The 20,941-nt window shown below is 42.6% G+C and overlaps 1 long non-coding RNA gene across 1 annotated transcript; it reads right to left on the reverse strand.

Moving 5' to 3' along the window:
• Positions 1–318: 318 nt before the first annotated feature.
• LOC138886902 (uncharacterized) lies at positions 319–20,542 on the reverse strand. Its single transcript, XR_011405859.1, has 4 exons — positions 20,251–20,542; positions 6,846–6,913; positions 5,085–5,145; positions 319–4,565 (listed from the first exon to the last, which is right to left on the reverse strand). It is a non-coding gene; the product is annotated as an uncharacterized lncRNA (long non-coding RNA).
• Between the last annotated feature and the right edge of the window lie 399 nt (positions 20,543–20,941).

Here is a 20,941-nt window from a genome sequence, read left to right on the forward strand (position 1 = left end):
CCCTTCATGGGTGAAACCTTCAACAGAACCTTTTCACCAACCATATAGGACACATCCCGAACCTTCCTGTTAGCATAACTCTTTTGTCTCGACTACGCTGTACGAAGCCTCTCCTGAATTACCTTCACCTTTTCTAATGCATCCTGTACCAAGTCTGTCCCCAATGGCCTAGCCTCACCCGGCTCAAACCAACCAACTGGAGATCTACACCGCCTCCCATACAAAGCATCATATGGAGCCATCTGAATACTCGACTGGTAGCTGTTGTTATAAGCAAACTCTGCGAGTGGTAGAAATTAATCCTATGTCCCTCCGAAATCAATGACACAAGCGCGCAACATGTCCTCCAATGTCTGAATAGTACGCTCGGACTGCCCCTCCCTCTAAGGATGAAAAGCTGTGCTCAACTCAACCTGAGTACCTAACTCTCGCTGCACAGACCTCCAAAACTATGAAGTAAACTGAGTGCCCCTATTTAAAATGATGGAAACTGGGACACCATGCAAACGAACAGTCTCCCGGATATAGATCTCTGCCAGCCGCTCTGAAGAATAGGTAGTACACACAGGAATTAAGTGTGCGGACTTGGTCAGCCGATCCACAATCACCCAAATAGCATCGAACTTCTTCAAAGTCCATGGGAGCCCAACTACAAAGTCCATGGTGATCCGCTCCCACTTCCACTCTGGAATGCTGAAGCAAGCCACCCGGTCTCTAATGCTCATATTTCATCTGCTAACAATTGAGACACCGAGCTACAAATCCCACAATGTCCTTCTTTATTCTCCTCCACCAATAATGCTGTTTTAGATCCTGATACATCTTCGCGGCACCCGAATGAATGGAATACCACGAGCTATGGGCCTCCTCCAGAATCAACTCACGAAGCCCATCTACATTGGGCACACATATCCGGTCCTGCATCATCGACACCCTATCATCACCAATAGTCGTACCTCTAGCATCATCGTGCTGAACTCTGTCCTTAAGGACAAGCAAATGAGGATCATCATACTGGCGCTCTCTGATGCGATCATATAAGGAAGACCGAGAAATCGCACAGGCCAATACCCGACTGGGCTCCGAAATATCCAACCTCACAAACTGATTGGCCAAGGCCTGAACATCAACTGCAAGAGGTCTCTCACCAACTGGAATATATGCCAAACAACCCATACTCACTGTTTTCCTACTCAAGGCATCAGTCACTACATTGGCCTTCCCCGGATGGTACAAGATAGTAATATCATAATCCTTTAACAACTCCAACCATCTCCACTGCCTCAAATTGAGATCCTTCTGTTTGAACAAGTGTTGGAGGCTACGATGATCAGTAAACACCTCACAAGATACAACATATAAATAATGACTCCAAATCTTCAACGCGTGAACAATGGCAGCTAACTCCAAATCATGAATAGGGTAGTTCTTCTCATGGGGCTTCAACTGACGAGAAGCGTAAGCAATAACTCTACACTCCTGCATCAATACACACCCAATACCAATTCTCGAAGCATCACAATACACGGTATATGAACCTGAAACTGATGGCAAAACTAACACTGTAGATGTGGTCAAGGCGGTATTGAGCTTCTGAAAGCTCTCCTCACACTCATCCGACTACCTAAATAGAGCACTCTTTTGAGTCAACTTGGTCAAGGGCGATGCGATAGATGAGAATCCCTGAACAAACCGGCGGTAATAACCCACCAAACCAAGAAAGGTGCAAATCTCTATGGCTGAGGACGGTCTGGGACAACTCTGAACCACCTTTATCTTCTTCGGATCAACCTGAATACCCTCGCTGGACACCACATGCCCCAAGAAGGCCACTGAACTGAGCCAAAACTCACACTTGGAGAACTTTGCATAAAGCTTCTCCTCCCTCAATCTCTACAACACAACTCTCAAATGCTCTGCGTGCTCCTCTTGACTACACGAATACACCAGAATATCATCAATGAAAACTATGACAAACGAGTCGAGATAAGGCCGGAACACGTTGTTCATCAAATGCATGAACGTTGCTGGGGCATTGGTCAACCCAAACGACATCACCAAGAACTCATAATGACCTTATCGGGTCCTGAAAGCCATCTTAAGAATATCCGAGTCCCTGATCTTCAACTGGTGATAACCTGAACGAAGATCAATCTTGGAGAACATCCTCGCTCCTTGAAGCTGGTCAAATAAATCATCAATACGAAGCAGAGGATACTTGTTCTTAATTGTTACTTTGTTCAACTGCCTATAATCAATGCACATCCTCATAATGCCATCCTTCTTCTTCTTCACAAATAGAACAAGCGCACCCCAAGGTGACACACTAGGCCGAATGAACCCCTTATCAAGGAGTTCTTGAAGCTGCTCCTTTAACTCCTTCAACTTCGCTAGTGACATACGATACAGTGGAATAGAGATGGGTTGAGTTCCCGGCACCTGGTCAATACCGAAATTAATATCCCTGTCCGGTGGCATGCCTGGCAGGTCTACAGGAAAAACATCGGGAAAATCTCTCACAACAGGAAATGAATCAATACTAGGAGTCTCTCCACCGACATCCCTCACAAAGGCTAAGTAAGAAAGACAACCCTTCCCAACCATACGCTGGGTCTTCAAGAATGAAATCACCCTACTGGGAACATAATCAATCGAACCTCGCCACTCAATCTGTGGCACACCCGACATAGCCAATGTCACTATCTTAGCGTGATAGTCCAAAATAGCACGACACGGAGATAGCCAATCCATGCCCAATATAACATCGAAGTCTGCCATACATAACAACAGAAAGTCCACTCGGGTCTCCAGACCCCTAATAGTCACCACACATGAGCGGTATACACGGTCTACAACAATAGTATCGCCCACCAAAGTAGATACACGAATAGGCAAAATAAGAGACTCACGGGGCGTATCCAAATAACGAGCAAAGTATGATGACACATAAAAATAAGTGGAACCGGGATCAAATAATATAGAGGCATATCTGTGGCAGACTGAGACAATACTTGTGATCACGTCGTCTGAAGCAATAGCATCGGGTCTAGCTGGAAGTGCATAGAAACAAGCCTAACCGCCACCTAATCGACCTCCCCCTCTAGGGCGACCCCTAGCTGACTGACCCCACCCCTAGCTGGGTGGGTGGGTCGTGGTAAAGTAACTGGCGCTGAAGCCGATGGCTGACTCCTCTGCTGAGATGAACCCCCAAGACGATGAGGACACTGCCTCCACATATGACCCATCTCTCCACACTCATAGCAACTCCCGGGTGCTGGAGACAGGGACTGAAGGGAACCCCTAGCACTGGAATGACTAGTAGATACACCTGGCATAAGAACAACCCTGAACTGATGGAGCACATGACGAACTCTAAGCTGGAAGGGCACTAAGTGATGACTGGCCCTGATGAGAACTGTGAGAACCATGACCTGATGATGCCCCACGATAACTTGGGTAAGCTGGCTGAGCATGCCTGAATGAACGACCTCTACTGTGCTGAAACTGACCTCTCGAAAGAGCACCACCATAACTACCAAATTCTCGAAGCCTCTTGGCCTCTCTCTCATCTCGCTCCTGGCGACGAACTGACTCAATCTCATAGGCGATGTCAACAACCTCCTCAAAAGTAGCACCAGACACCCTCTCCGTGGTCATGATAATCCGAAGCTGATACATAAGGCCATTAAAGAACCTCCTAATCCTCTCTCTCTCTCCGTAGGAACCAACCAAACAACATGACGAGCTAACTTCGAAAACCTCATCTCATACTCTGTCATAGTCATCTCTCCCTGAAGCAACCACTCGAACTGCCTACGCAGCTCCTCTCTGCAAGACTATGGCACATACTTCTCCAAAAAGAGAACGGAGAACTGCTGCCAGGTAAGGGGTGCTGCATCAACAGGCCTACGCCTTTCATAATCCTCCCACCAAGTGAAGGCAGCTCTAGAAAACTAAAAAGTAGTAAAAGCGACCTCGCTGGTCTCCAGAATACCCGTTGTATGAAGAATCATCTGACATTTATCCAAGAAACCTTGGGCATCCTCGCCTTCTGCACCACTGAAAGTCAGAGGCAGAAGTCTACCAAACCTCTCCAACCTGCACTGCTCGTCCTCTGGCATGACAGGAGCTACATAGTCCTGAGCAGCTGCAACCGGATGGGCTGGATGTTCCCTCGGTGTCTGAAGTCCCTGCACGACCTGCTCAGGTGTACGAACGGCGGGAGTCTAAGTGCCTCCCCCCGCCTGAGAAGTAGCTACGGCTGTAGTAACTGAGACCGCCTAAGCTAGGCCAGTGCATACTGATAGAATCGGAGCCAGGGCCTCCTGAAGACTCGAAATCACAATGGGCATAGCTAGTGCCTAAGCTGGTGCTACTGGAGCGTCCACAACTGGGACTTGATCCTGAACTGGGGCGGCTGGTGGATCTGCAGGTGCTACCCTAGCTACTGTGCGAGCTACACCCCTGCCCCTACTGTGACCTCGACCGTGTCCTTGGCCTCTAGTGGCCACAGTTGGGGGTACTAGTGGTCGTCCATCCTGACCAGTCGCTCGTGTCCTCACCATCTGTTAGAGAATAGAATAATAGAAGTTTAGTACACAGACCAATAGATTCACACGACAAGAATTTCAAGAATATGAAGTTTTTCCTAAAGGTTTTACCGCCTCTCAAGGATAAATATAGACGTCTCTATACCGATCCGCGAGACTCTACTAAACCTACTAATGACTCGTGAGACCTATGTAACCTAGGCTCTGATACCAACTTGTCATGACCCGAACTCCGAACCCGGACATGATGGCGCCTATCATGAAACAAGGCCAGCCGACACAACACCAAATTTAGTTTTAGCAGTATAATAATACAAATTAAGTCATTAACATACTATAAATCCCAAAATAAAAGTGAGATAAAACATTTGCGAAAATAAACACAGCCCAACATCGGGGTGTCACCAGTCATGAGCATCTGACATAAGTCTAAGAGTATGGAAAAAGGGACTGCACAGTCTATTACAGAATCCAGTACAAGGAAAAATAAAGATAAGAGGGAGAAACACTGGGCTACGAACGCCGAGCAGCTACCTAGTGATCTCCAAATAGCCTGCTGGAAGCAATCAGCCATCGCTAGTAGGACCCGAGGAACCTATATTTGCACATAGAGTGCAGGGAGTAATGTGAGTACTCCAACTCAGTGAGTAATAAAAGTAAAAGCAGCTGAGAGATAAGAAATAACGTAAAACACAACAACATGCTATAAAGAGGCAGTATAAAATCAATACAATCCAATAAAACAGTGAAAACTTGTAAAAACACCTCATTTCAGTAGATACCTCTTTAAAACATCTTTTAACAGTTAAACAAGTGAATGAAAAGCAGCGAGAAAATATAAACACATAAAATCAGCCCCTCGGACACAATACCAACAGAAATCAGCCTCTCAGGCAATAATGTGGAACAACTTCAGCCCCTCACACTATATCACATATCACACTGGGTACCTGCGCTCACTAGGGGGTGTACAGACTCCGGGAGGGGACCCTTACGATCCAAGTGCAATATCAAGCCATCTCGTGGCATAATCAATAGGCTCTCGGCCTCATATTAATCCACCTCGTGGCATAACAACTCGGGCCCTCAGCCTTATAATCATAAATCAGTACAACACTGCTGCGACATGCAGCCCGATCCTATTATAAACTCACAATACAGGCCTAGGGGTGTGCATTTGATTTATCGATTCGATTTTGACCCTTATCGATAATTACTTATCGATTATCAATTTGTACATATGCTTATCGTTAACGTTTCAATAAGGTTTCGATTTTTTCCATTTCGATTTTTTGATTTTTGGGGCTTATCGATTCAGTTATCGATTACACCAATAAGAAAATTTGCGGGATTCTACGGAAAGTATATCGCTATAAACACGCCTAACTAATATGGACAAAAAGAAGCTAAAATAAAATGAACACCGTTTATAACATAAAAATTGTGTCAAGAAGCACATGCAACGAAACTAAAGTAAGGGATCAAATGTATGCCACCAATACTCCAACGGTATGAAAAACAAAACAAAATACATCATCACGGCTAATTCTGTTTTCCATTAATTTGAACTTCATTCCCTTGAGCTTTAAATATGATCATTCCTTAAATGTGGTAGAGGAAATAATAGGGTTAGGAATTTAGGGTAAAGGAAAGGGTATTATAGAATAAGGGTAATTTTTTTTGTCTTTTTAGTATATCTTATCGGTTTATTGATAAACCGATAACCGAAAAGGACAAAATCGAAATCAAAATCGATAACTCAATAAGGAAAATTTCGTAATCGAAACCAATAAATCAATAAACCGATAACAAATAATCGATTCGATTTATCGATAAAACAATTCAAATGTATACCCCTACACAGGCCCTCGGCCCTACTCAGTCAGAAATCTCTAAAAGTCACCCGGGCACAGTAAAATATGATGGTCAACTCAAAATATCATTTAAGATGTCAAAACAGAGTAAACATGGTTGAGTTATAAAAACACTAGAATATAGCATGACTGAGTACACGTATAAAGTCAAAACAATGAGGAATAGTAGTAAAAATCCCCTAAAGGTCCAAAATAGTTGGCACGAGGCCCAAATATGGCATTCAGCCCAAAACATGATGATAGAAAACAATTTTCAATCAAATATGTAGTAAAATAGTAATTCGGGACGGACTAAGTCACAATCCCCAATAGTGAATGACCCCACACTCGTCATCTACCGTGTGCGTCATCTCAATACAATACAACGATGTGAAATCCGGGGTTTCATACCCTTAGGACAACATTTACAATCATTACTCACCTCTATCCGGTCCAAACTCTAGCCCGCGATGTCTTTGCCTCTCGAATCAGCTTCTGGATGCTCCAAATCTAACCAAAATCAGTGCAAAACCATCAAAATATGCTAAAGGAACAAAGCTCACTCAAAAGAAATCAAATTACAACACAAATCCCGGAATTGGCCAAACCCGACCCCCGGGCCCACGTCTCGGAATCCGATAAAATTTACATCAATAGACTCCTTATAACTCCCCGAGTTCATTCATATCAAAAGCACCAAAATCCAACCACAAATGACCACTCAAATACCAAATTCTAGGTCTCCAATTACAAGCCCTAGTTCTTCAATATTTAGGCTTAAATTCTACAAATTCCATGATTAATTAGGTAGGAATCACGTTAGGATTGAGTATTAAGTCCATAAATCTTACCTCCAAGTGTTCCCCCTTGATTCCCTCTTCAATCCTCTTCAAAAACCTTCAAAGTCGCCCAAAAATGGAGGAACTTAGACCCAAAATCGCGAAAATGAGTCTTTTAAACATTCTGCCCATCACTTAAAAATCCTTCATCATGAACGCGGTCAATGCCTCGCGTTCGCGAAGCAAATATTTGAGTTGACCAATCTTCCCTTGATCGCGAATGCGACCCAACGCATGCGAACATGAACCTTTAGCTTCACAACTCCTCGCGAACGCGGCCACCCATTCGCAAACGCGAAGACTAATCTGACCTAGACCTAGCTACTAGCTTTTCCTCTACGTGAACACGACTAAACACACGCGAACGCGATAAACATTGAGCTCAACCCTTCATGAACACGAGAACTCCTTCGTGAATGCGAATGCCAACTTCACAGCTTCCCATCTTAACCCTTCACGAACGCGAGGGCCCACTCGCGAACACGAAGGCCAAAAGTCTACAACACTCACAACAGATTTGCTGCAATTTTTCTCAACTTGAAATGATCCGTTTAACCACCCGAAACTCACCCGAGGCCCTAAGGACCTCAACAAAACATGCCAACCTATCCCATAACATCATTCAAACTTGTTCCATCTTTCGGAACGCTCAAAACAACATCAAAACACCAAATTTGCATCGGATTTAAGCCTAAGAATTCCAAAGTCTTCCAAATTCCGCTTTCGATCAAAAAGTCTATCAAACCACGTACGAATGACCTAAAATTTTGCACACACATCCCAAATGACACAGCGGACCTACTGCGACTCCCGGAATTCCATTCTGACCCCTATATCAAAATCTCACTTACCAACCGGAAAACGCCAAAATTCCAATTTCGCCAATTCAAGCCTAAATCTACTCCGTACCTCCAAAACACATTCCGATCACACTCCTAAGTTCTCACCCGAATCATGGTGTCAATTAGCTATCCCATTCTCATATCTTTGTAATTAATGCCCTTGTACTATGTTGGGATTCCCCCTCTTATATAAAGGGGATCCTTGTTATTTTGGAGGGTTCTGTTGCTCCACACTAGACATACAAAAACATTCTCTCTTCTCTCTAACACTTTCTCTTGGTCTCGTTATCTCATTTATTGCTCATATTTATTGTGTTCTATTTATTGTTCATCATTTATTGCTTATTATTGGCCATAAAGAGCCTCCTTTGATCTATTTATAACTATTATTCATCATCGACTGCCTTCGATTACTCCCAGTCGAATTTCAGGCTCGACCCCGTGGCCCTCGAATAGGCAAGCTCGAGACCCCAATTGACAGCGATTCGGTTTGATTAACACCTCGTTCTTAAGCTATTATTTCGTTTCTTAGTCTTTCACATAGCATTTACTACCTAACGATTAGCATATAAATAGATCACGTATTTTTAGAACCACTAAATCAAATTTAATTGTTATTACCATTTTTACGGTAAACAGTTTGGCGCCCACCGTGGGGCTAAAAATAATAGTGATTATTTTCTTGCTGGTTTAACTACATAACACAAGTTATCTTTCACGCTTTTTATTGCCCAAGATCTTTGATTTCCGGTTAAAATGTCTGACTCAGTAAACAACAATCTTGAGAACCACAGAGAAAATGGTGTAGATGTTCCAGGTGCTGGTGTGCCACCACGAAAACCCTGAGAACACACCGGAGCCGATTCCCAAGGATACGACCTCGTGCGCCGCCCGAGACGTTATCGCCAATCCTCACATTAACCAGGAAGCGCGCCGAGAAGCTCAACGGGAAACTCGAAAACACCCATCCTGGGCAAAAAGAAAGATTCCTCGGCATGTCGTTCATATGATTTTTGGCAGGACCAACATTCCCTAAGGACCCGTGATCAAACGGCCAAAACTATCCACTACAATCGAGGGGCCGATCCGAGACCGCATGACCGAAGACACCCTCACATTCAGCGAGGAGGACCTCGAGACCTTGGCAGAACCACATAATGACGCACTAGTAATTTCATTCCTTTTAAGCAACGTTCAAATTAAACATGTACTCGTGGATCCAGGCAGCTCGACCAACGTAATCAGGTCAAAGGTAGTGGAACAGCTCGGGTTGCTCAACCAAGTGATACCCGCCTCCTAGGTCCTCCACGGCTTCAACATGGCTGGCGAAATAACAAAGGGAGAGATCATCCTATCGGTTGATGTGTCCGGTACAGTTCAGAATACCAAGTTCCACATCATTATTGGTGACATAAGGTACAACGCATTGCCTGGCAGGCCGTGGATACACAACATGAGGGCGGTGCTGTCAACTCTACATCAGATGATAAAATTTCCAACGAAAGATTGCATAACAACCATATATGGTGAACAACATGCGGTAAAAGAAATGTTCGAAGTTTACCAGGAGGCACCAAGCCCCATACACTCCGCCTCGGGTAAGTCTAGGAGCATACAAACCCCCGAGGATGATGAAGAAGATTTCCTCGCCCCTCAAACTTTCGTCGCCCCCAAAGAATCGGATGCAACAAAATCGACAATTGAAGAACTGGAGAAAGATGTTTTGATTGAGCATCTCCCAGATCGGATGGTATACCTGGGAATGGGATTAACCCTCAAACTCAAGGAAAAACTCATTCAATTCCTTATTAACAACATCGACTGTTTTGCTTGGTCCCATTTAGACATGACAGGAATCCCACTGGAAATAACCATCCACCGATTGAGTGTCGACCCCAGGTTTAAACCAGTGAAGTAAAAAAGAAGACCCCAGACCGAGTAAAACACGCATTCATCAAAGACGAGGTATCAAAACTCCTTAAAATAGGGTCTATCAGAGAGGTAAAGTATCCCGAATGGCTGGCCAACATAGTGGTCGTGCCCAAAAAGGGAAATAAGTTAAGAATGTGCGTAGATTATAAATATTTCAATAAGGCGTGCCCAAAGGATTCTTTCACATTGCCTAACATCGACCGTTTGATCGATTCTACGGCCGGCCATGAGACCCTCACCTTTCTCGATGCCTACTCGAGGTATAACCAAATTAAGATGAACCCCGAGGATAGGGAAAAGACTTCGTTCATCACGAAGTATGGTACCTACTATTACAATGTAATGCCCTTCGGGGTGAAAAACGCAGGGGCCACGTACCAACGTCTAGTTAATAAAATGTTCGAGCATCAAATAGGTAAAACCATGGAATTTTATATTGATGACATTCTAGTTAAATCCCTACGCGTAGAGGAGCATTTGACTCATTTGCAAGAATCATTCGACATCCTCAGAAGTTACAACATGAAGCTTAACCCCGAGAAATGTGCCTTCACAGTGGGTTCAGGCAAATTCTTAGGCTTAATGGTATCAAATAGGGGATCGAGATCAACCCCGATAAAATCAAGGCCATCGAAGAAATCACGGTGGTAAATAATGTAAAAACCGTGCAACGGCTAATGGGGAAAATAACGGCTCTAGGCAGATTCATATCAAGGTTGTCGGACAGGAGTCACCATTTCTTCTCCTTACTCAAAAAGAAAAACAACTTCGAGTGGACTCCAGAATGCCAACATGCCTTAGAGGAACTGAAGAGGTATCTGACTAGTCCGCCTTTGCTCCACACGCCAAAATAGGATAAAATGCTATATCTATACCTACCCGTATCCGAAATAGTGGTAAGTGGTGTGCTGGTTCGAGAAGAGCAATGTACGCAATTTCCCATTTATTATGTAAGTCGGACCCTAGGGGAAGCCGAAACCATGTATCCGCATCTAGAAAAATTAGCTTTTGCATTGATAAGCGCATTGCGAAAGCTGAAACCCTATTTTCAATGCAACCATATCTGTGTTTTAACAACGTACCCTCTCCGAAGCATATTGCATAAGCCCAAACTAGCGGGCCGACTGGCCAAATGGGCCATCGAACTCGGGGGTATGATATCAAATATCAACCCCGAACGTCCATCAAGTCCTAGATTCTAGCGGACTTCATGGCCGACTTCTCACCCTCCCTCGTGCCCGAGGTAGAAAAGGAACTCTTGCTAAAATCAAGCTCGTCTTCTGGGGTATGGATCCTATTCACCAACATTGCCACAAATGTAAGAGGATCCGGGCTTGGTATAGTCCTGAAGCCGCCCACAGGTGGCATAATAAGGCAATCTATAAAAACTGCAAAATTGACTAACAATGAAGCCGAGTATGCGGCTATGATTGCAGGTTTGGAATTGGCCAAAAGCCTGGGAGCTGAGTCTGTCGAAGCGAAATGCGATTCACTCCTGGTAGTAAACCAAGTAAATGGGAGCTACGATGTCCGAGAAGACAGGTTGCAAAGGTATTTGGACAAAATCCAAATCACATTACGCCATTTCAAAGAATGGACCCTAGTCCACATACCTCGTGAGCAGAACAGCGAGGCCGATGCCCTCGCAAATCTGGGATCATCTGTTGAAGAAGATGATCTACTCCCCGGGGCTGTTATTCAGCTCTCCCAAACAGTGGTCGATGATGGACATGCCGAGATTAATTCCACTAGCCTAACATGGGATTGGAGAAATGAATACATTGACTATCTGAAAGACGGAAAATTACTCGCGGACCCAAAGGAATCAACGGCCCTACGAACTAAAGTAGTCCGGTTTTCACTCAATGAAAGCGGGACTTTATACAGAAGAAACTTCGATGGCCCCCTAGCAGTATGTCTAGGGCCGGGGGACACAGACTATGTTTTCCGACAAATCTATGAGGGTACTTGTGAAAATCACTCCGGTGCCGATTCCTTGATCCGAAAGGTGATCAGGGCAGACTACTACTGGGACAATATGGAAAAGGACACTAAGGGATTCATCCGAAAGTGAAACAAATGCCAGAGATTTGCCCTCATGATTCACCAGCCTGACGAACAACTATATTCGGTCTTATCGCCATGTCCATTCATGAAATAGGGAATGGACATCGTCCGACCCCTACCAACGGTGCCAGGTAAAGCTAAATTCATTTTATTTATGACTGACTATTTCTCAAAATGGGTAGAAGCGTAGGCCTTCGAGAAGATAAGAGAAAAAGAAGTCATTGACTTTATCTGGGATCACATTATGTGCCGATTCGGGATTTCTTCCGAGATAACATGCGATAATGGGAGGCAGTTCATCGGAAGCAAAGTAACACAGTTCCTTGAGGATCACAAAATCAAGAGAATCCGATCATCGCCTTACCACCCGTGTGCAAACGTCCAGGACGAATACACAAATAAAACCATCATCCAAAACTTAAAAAAGAAGTTGGAAAGCGCTCAAGGAAAATGGAGAGAAATATTGCCCAAAGTGTTATGGGCATATCGAACAACTTCAAAGTCAAGCACGGGGGAAACGCCCTTCGCTCTAGTGTATGGCACCGAGGCCTTGATACCAATGGAGGTCGGGGATCCAAGCTCCAGATTCCAACACACCACTGAGAGCTCGAACAACAAGGCTATGACCACGACCGTCGAACTATTAGATAAAAAGCGAGAAACCTCGCTAGTCCGAATGGCCACACAAAAGCAAAGGATTGAAAGGTATTACAACAGGAGAACAAACCTTCGACATCTCGGAATCGGGGACTTGGTCCTAAAGAAAGTCACCCTCAACACCTGAAACCCTAATAAAGGAAAGATAGGCCAGAATTGGGAAGGACCGTACCGCGTCTTCGGAGTAATCGACAAAGGGTCCTACAAGCTCGGCACCATAGAAGGCGAGCGACTTCCAAGCAATTGGAACATATCGATGCTGAAACGATACTACTGCTAAGGCATGCATTGCACTCTTTTCCTTCAACTGAATTTTATCCCAAAAAGGGTTTTACTGACAAGGTTTTTAACGAGGCAACATCTACATGCTACTTAAGGAAGATCCAAAAAGTATTCAAGGCTTCTTTTGCAATCAACCTCAAATATTGGGGGGCACCTCCTGGAAAGTCACCTACTCGGAGAAGCCAAGATACGCCAAATGGGGGCTCAACAGGAAAGTAATGTACCAGGCCAAACGGTCGAACGAACTGTGTCCGCATAGAATAACCGAACCCACAACATCAAAAACATCTATACTTGTACCAAGTAATCAAAGAATACTTCCCAAAAGCATTTTGCATTTCAAGGAAGCTCGATATTTTTGCAAAAAATGGCTCTAAAGCAGAAAGGTGCCCCAAATACTCGGGGGTTGGCGTCAACAACTCGAAACAATGCGACCCCCGGGTTGGAGATCCTAACTCGTAAGACCTCGATGAAGCAACAACGAGATCACAAAACAATCCCAGAGCCATAAAACTTCCCGAACACTCGGGACTGGCATCGAAAACTCAAGGCTACACGACCTCCGGGTCGGAAACTCCAAAATCATAAGCCCTCAATGAGGCAACACCAAGTTCACAAGTAATGGCTCCCGAGCCAAGAAACCTTCGATGACTCGGGGACTGCCGTCAATCGCCATCTCCATCGACTTATCAAAAAGGCTGTAAGGCCACATGCGGGCAACCTCGGTCTCATAAGACCTATATAAGGCAACAACAATATCTGTAAGACCTCAAGCAAGGCATGAACCATATTTGTACCAAGTATCCAAAACTGTAAGACCTTAAAGACATGTAAAACTTGTAAGACCTTACTAAAGGCATAAACTCGATGTTTCGGCTATATATCGAACTTGTAAGACCCCTAAAAAGGCATACCCTCGATATAGACGCCGAAACTACTTCACTCAAAACTTAAAGGCTCTGGCCAAACACAAATGACTCCGGTCACAAGGCTGTACCAGCTAAACTAGTGCGACTCAGGGACGCCTGACCATCGCTACAAATCATAAGCCTTCAAATACTTTGAATATACTTCGGAAAGAACCGGTTAAAACATGCTACCCTTGACACAAGCAAAAGAGCTTCGACCATGTCAGCTCCTAAACAACTGGCTTCGAGATACTCAGCCTCCGAGCCAAACCTTCCGATGTGCTCGATCATCGACAAAATAACAACTCACAATCGAGGTTTTTTATTATGCCATCGAAGAGTCAGGAAAACATTATTTCAAAAAGTCCTTAACAAGGGAAAATCAAAGTGTATATAAAAGGTCACATCGACCCAAGGCATAAGAGCCATTATCGCCAGCCCTTATAAAAGGTCTCATCGACCCAAGGCATAAGAGCCATTGTCGCCAGCCCACATAAAAGGTCGCATCGACCCAAGGCATAAGAGCCATTGTTGCTAGCCCACATAAAAGGTCGCATCAACCCAAGGCGTATGAGCCATTATCACTAGCCCATATAAAAGGTCGCATCGACCCAAGGCTTAAGAGCCATTGTTGCCAGCCCACATAAAAGGTCGCACCGACCCAACACATAAGAGCCTAAGGGCCAGGTTGCAATTCAAAAAATTGAGGGCCGAATGAGCTCGAGTCGTAACCCGATTCAGAGACTGAACCCAAAACAGTTTACTGAATATGCCCCAGAGCAAACGCGTAAGAGCCATTGTCGCCATCACTAAAAATTAAAGGTTGCACCGACCAAACGCGTAAGAGACACTGTCGCCAACACTAAAATCGTAGGTCATAGTGACCCAACGTATAAAAGACAGTTCTAAACTGAGAACACTCGGGGATCGACTTTCGACCATCACGGGCCGCTCAAAAATAGTAAAAACCCAAGGTCATAACCCAAGGGTTAAGATCTCGAGTCAATTGTCAAAAGTATCGCTTATTATTCTCAAAAGCCAAAGGGGAAAGAAATGATAAAAGGTGAAAATCCTATTATACATATCCCTCGCGGAGGTACGCTTACAAGGATTTTGAAAAATCCATACAAAAAAGGGACAAACAGAACACCAACCTATCATCAAGCCTGCATCTTCGACCACTCCGCCAGAGATTGTGTCCCGACGGCTCCGGCTATAGCCCCAGGACCTTCAATGGCCTCCTCCCCTAGGGGAGTCCCGCTTCCATTCTCGTCATCTTCTAAGACACTACCCGACACATCTCCAGAAGAAAACAGGGCAGATCTCTCTCCTCTAGGGTCTTCACCCTCTCGGCCCCCTCAAACACTCTCCCGGTGTAGGCGTTTATTACAACGGCATCCTCTTTGTGCGCAGAAATAAGTGCCTCAGCTTCAGTTTTGATCCCGGATAGTACAACCACTAACTCGGAGTGAAGACCTCTGTATTTGTAATTGTCCTCCCTCGTATCTTAAAGTTGACGACCGACTGAGGCCATATTTTGCTAAAGAGTATCCCTCTCAGAGGTTATCTCTCTCACATGTCGTTTGAGTTCGAGGATTTCAGAATCTCTGGCTCGGAGCCTCTCCCTCAGTAGGGCACCTTCCTTCTCAAACTGCATGGATCAAATCCGGGACATTAAAACATTAGGATCCGGCAAACATTCAGAAAATAGCGAGACAGAAACTACGTAACCTATTTAATAAGGTGAGCCTTATCATGCTCATAAAGCATCACCTCAGCCTGAAACCGGGCAAAAGTCTGGTTGTAAAGCGCCTTGGCCTAAAGCCATGAAAAAGACAAGTTAAAAAGACAAAGATCATCGTGACAAAAATCATTCCGAAGTCAGACCACGACGACATCAAGCTTTGGCTAAAGAGCCATCGTCTTTACGGCCCGAGGATCGGTTAGGTTTTCCCCTCCCTCGAGCACTATCGAGAAATTATTTTCCCCCTCGCCTTCAACTCGGGGACTTCCAGCTTCTCCCAGATTTGGGCTACCGGGCTGGCCTTAGTTTCTTCCACTTTGATCTTCTTGGATTCAGAAGTCTCATTTGATGGCTCCCTTTACCTTTCTTCCCTTCATCGGGACCCAAAGTACTCTATTCACCAAGCAATGTTCCCTTCATCAAAGGGATCTCCCCCAGACCTACACAAATGAGAAAAGTACGCACAAGGAATGAGGGCGTTATAAGTAGCGATTCAGGTCGAAATGTACGGCTGCAACAGGGGCAAAAGCTCACGCGGTCCTTAGCTTCCCACCGAGCTCGAGACAGGTCACGCTACACTCGTTCGGCGTATAGGCGAATTGAGTCCAGCCGACCAACCAACCCAACCCAAGAGGCCCGTGACCCCGCTAGGGTAAATTTCCACGGCTACATCAACGGAGAGAATTAAGCGCATGAAAAGATGTACCTAAAAAGAAGCAAGTAAATGCTAGATAGTGTGTCTACTTACGTCCAATATTACACCTTTCGGGGAACGACATCCTTTCCACCGAGATCAGGTCCGAAGTCCTTACTCGGACAAAGCGGCTCATCCATCCTCCGTTCCCAGCTTCTTCGATACAAGCATAGAGGGCCCTCGGAGTTCAAAATTGGAGCTTAATCAGCCCCCCACGGAAGAGATGGGGGTTGTACATCCTGATCAGGTGATCGAGGGTGAAGGGAATCTCCTCAATCATGTTCACATAGTACCTGATCATGTAGACAATGCGCCAAAATGAAGGGTGAATTTGGCCGAGGGTCACTTGATACCATTGGCAGAAGTCGAGAATCACGGGGTCTATCAGAGGCAAGGATGACCCCACCAGCCCAAGGGTAAATGGGTAAGTATACACACTGAGGAACGTTTTGTCCTCCCGGATAGGGATATCCACAAGCACCGCGTCCCCTCAACGGCAATCAGTCCTCACCCTTTCGATGTATGATACCGAGCTAATATATTGAGACACGGGTTCGCGACGCCCATGTTTCAAAGAAGGTCTCTCGACCTTGAAATCGGAAGCCTTTGAAAAAAATTCAGGAACACATTCCTCAGCACGAGGAGGCATTGACGATTTGCCTTTAGATAGAAGCGAAGAGGGGGAGGTCATGCTCTCCTGAGAAATAGAGGATGAAGTTTTCGCCATTCCTAAAAGATTCCGAAAGAGAAAGGGGAGTTAAGTTTCTAAGAAATAACAAAAGTAAAGAAAGAAAGAACCTTTTTTGAGGGCTTAGTGGTACAGTGAGTTGTAAGGAACGAGAAGAGAAGTATTTATAGAGGCCTCACACGCGCTCTGAAGGATGCTAAGGGACAGCCAACCACCATAATCAATGCGAATGCTTCAGGGGTTGTATGTACGTCGTCTTTTGGCACCTTACGACTACCGTCATTACGGGAATACCCGAAGGGTAGGAGCTCAAGATCGTTTCTTATCACTTTCACTCTAAGAAACGTGGAGACTATCTGTATACGGTAAAATCGGAGGGTCCAATTTTTCGTCATTATAATGGTTCGTAAACATATTTCACAAGGTTCGAGACTAGGGTTGAGGCCCACCCTCGAGGGCTACCGACGCTCAATATCGGGGCAATACAGACCAACGACTATTATGGAAAGGTGGGGAGTTCTCAAGGCACACAACTAGGGCTGATGAAGTCTAGTAAGCTAAGTTCAGACACGAATCATGGTGTCAACAAGCTGTCTCATTCCCATATCTTTGTAATTAATGCACTTGCACTATATTGGGATTCCCCCTCTTATATAAAAGGGATCCTTGTTATTTTGGAGGGTTCTGTTGCTCCACACTAGATATATAAGAACATTCTCTCTGCTCTCTAACACTTTCTCTTGGTCTCGTTATCTCATTTATTGCTCATATTTATTGTATTCTATTTATTGTTCATCATTTATTACTTATTATTGGTTATAAAGAGCCGTCTTTGATCTATTTATATCTGTTATTCACCATCGTCCGCCTTCGATTACTCCCAGTCGAGCTTCAGGCTCGACCCCGAGGCCCTTGAATAGGCAAGCTCGAGGCCCCGATTGACAGCGATTCGGTTTGATTAACACCTCGTTCTTAAGCTCTTATTTCGTTTCTAAGTCTTTCACATAGCATTTACTGCCTAATGACTAGCATAAAAATAGATCACGTATTTTTAGAACCACTAAATCAAATTTAATTGTTATTACCATTTTCACGGTAAACAATTATACTATTAATCACATGATTTGTTGGACTCCGTTCAATATAAAAATCACTCTGTTATAAGAAGAGAAAATGAAAAAACATATAAACTCTTACTCTAATTAAAACAATTGAAACTCTCACTCCACTGATTTCAAAAAATAATTGCATACCTTACATATATTTAATTTTGAAATTACTGTCGACTTAATTAAAAATAGAATACAATAAAAAAAAATCACATAAATAATATATACTAGTCAGAAATATATTTTAGACTTATTAGAAAACTATTATAATGTTATTATTATTTTATTTAATCTATACTATATTAAAAGCATGAAGCCCCTTAGCAAAATATCGTTCGTCTTTTTTATCCTCTAAAAATAAAGTTCACATTGGACAAGATCGTAATTAACTAATTTCTCTAATATTTAGGACAAAAAATCAAGTAAATTATTATTATTATTAAATTTTTCCCTATTTGAATTATATAGTAACTCCTAATTAATATATGTAATATTTAAGATCAATTACAATTTTCCTTATATATTTCCTTTTATTATTTAAACTATATAACACAATCTTCCTTTTACCCTACAAAATCAAATACGAAGAGGCAGTCGTCTTTTTCTTTTCATATTGCCATACAATTCAGTTTTTAGGAATAAAAAGTTATACCATTGATTCATCAAAGCACCATCGTTTGTTACTTATAAAAAATTTTCTCCAACCACATACATCAAGGAACTCCTCGAGGTATGCTTCGGTACTTTTTCTACTTATCTTTTGTGATATATATATATATATATATATATATATATATATATATATATATATATTATTGTAACTATACAAGTCTATAGAATAAGAGAGAGAGAGTACTGAATAGGATTTTCACAACCTAAGAGTTTAATCACAAAAAATAATTTTTTTGTTAATGTCCATTAATCGTAATAATTATACCCATCCAGAAAGCTTTGCTAGGAGCCTTACCCAAAGTTTAGAAGAATTTATTTTAGACATAGAAACCGGATTCTATTCGATAGTAGATTTGGCCGTATATTTTATATACCTACAACACAATAGTAGTATCTATTCAGATCTATATAGAAAACAACTGCATCTGATGTTGTTAATATTATCATACCATCAATCAAATCATCTATATCATCTAAGAAGAAGATTTTAACCCTACTAAAGACAGACACTACCAAGACTTTAATTTTTATCAAACCCTTAATTTTTAGATACCAAGACTTTAATTTTTATCAAACCCTTAATTTTTATCAAACCCTCTTATATGATATAGATGATTTGATTGATGGTATGATAATATCTTTTTCTTTAGTAGGGTTAAAATCTTCTTCTTAACAATAGTAGTGCCTGTCTTTAGTAGGGTTAAAATCTTCTTCTTAGATGATATAGATGATTTGATTGATGATATGATAATATTAACAATATCAGATGTAGTTGTTTTCTATATGGATCTGAACAGATACTACTATTGTGTTGTAGGTATATAAAATGTACGGCCAAATCTACTATCGAATAGAATCCAATTTCTATGTCTAAAATAAATTCTTCTAAACTTTGGGTAAGGCTCCTAGCAAAGCTTTCTGGATGGGTATAATTATTATGATTAATGGACATTAACAATAAAAAAAAAATTTGCGATTATACTCTTAGGTTGTGAAAATCCTACTTGGTACTCTCTCTCTCTTATTCTATAGACTTGTATAGTTACAATATTATCCAAATTATGAACTGAGATTACCTTTTTTTTAATTCACTCTGTTCATCTCTTCTTCCCAATCTTTTAAAGATTTAAATCTTTTCTTAACTCTTCTTTCTTTAACCTCACCCCGGCCACGGTTAAACACTTATACCCTTCTTTTTATTTTCGGGTTTTACTTAACCGATTTCTCTTAGGAATTTACAGGTTAATCTATCATAATTGTTAAGAAATTAGGAAGCTAACCATATACTAAGAGTGATATCTGGTTATTATCAATCGAACATATGATAAAATTATACAGAATAACATAAAACTGTAAAAAAAACAGGGGTAATATCTAGTAGAAACATAATTTAGATAAAGATGAGTAACTTACATGCTTATAGGAGAGAGATTTCTCTTTCGGGAATACGGAAAAGTCTACTGGGCTTTGAGAATTAAAAACGATCACACATAAGCATAAGGATTTATTTATTTTACAAATTTTGAGGAGGAATTACTAAAGTAGTAATAAGGGAATATTTTACAAAGTGTTTTGGAGGATGGTTGGTGATGAAGAAGATGTTGGGATGGGTTTCCTTCTGAGTGTTTTTTCTCTTACTTGTATCTTGTTTTTCTTCTGCTTTCTTCTTCTTTTTGTAGCTAAATTTTGGAACGGATTTGAAAAATGGATTCCAAACTCTTTAGAAATCTATCTTGTCCAGCCTTGCAGGGTACTTCATTGGGCTCCATCTTCACATGGCTTGGTCGGAGATTCCCTTAGTGTTTGTAACTTTTTCTTCCACTCAAAATTTTAGCTTGTCTTTTAGCACAGCTAACATTACCTCTTGTCACATCTTTTCTACTTTATGTCATTTGTCACGCCTGTCATTTAGCACAACTAGCATTTCTTCCTGTCACATCTTCTTTACTTTCTTGTTTTTCTCATTGGCACGCCATCGTTATTGCTTTGTCTTTTACACCAGCATTATTACTCTTCTTTGTCTTTGGTTCTCTTTAATTGTTGTTTAACTGAGACCTTGCTTTTATGTGTCTAAATTATGTATAGCTATTGAATCAAAACTCAT

The sequence above is a fragment of the Nicotiana sylvestris genome, chromosome 3 (assembly GCF_000393655.2).
Source record: "Nicotiana sylvestris chromosome 3, ASM39365v2, whole genome shotgun sequence".
Classification (NCBI taxonomy): domain Eukaryota; kingdom Viridiplantae; phylum Streptophyta; class Magnoliopsida; order Solanales; family Solanaceae; genus Nicotiana; species Nicotiana sylvestris.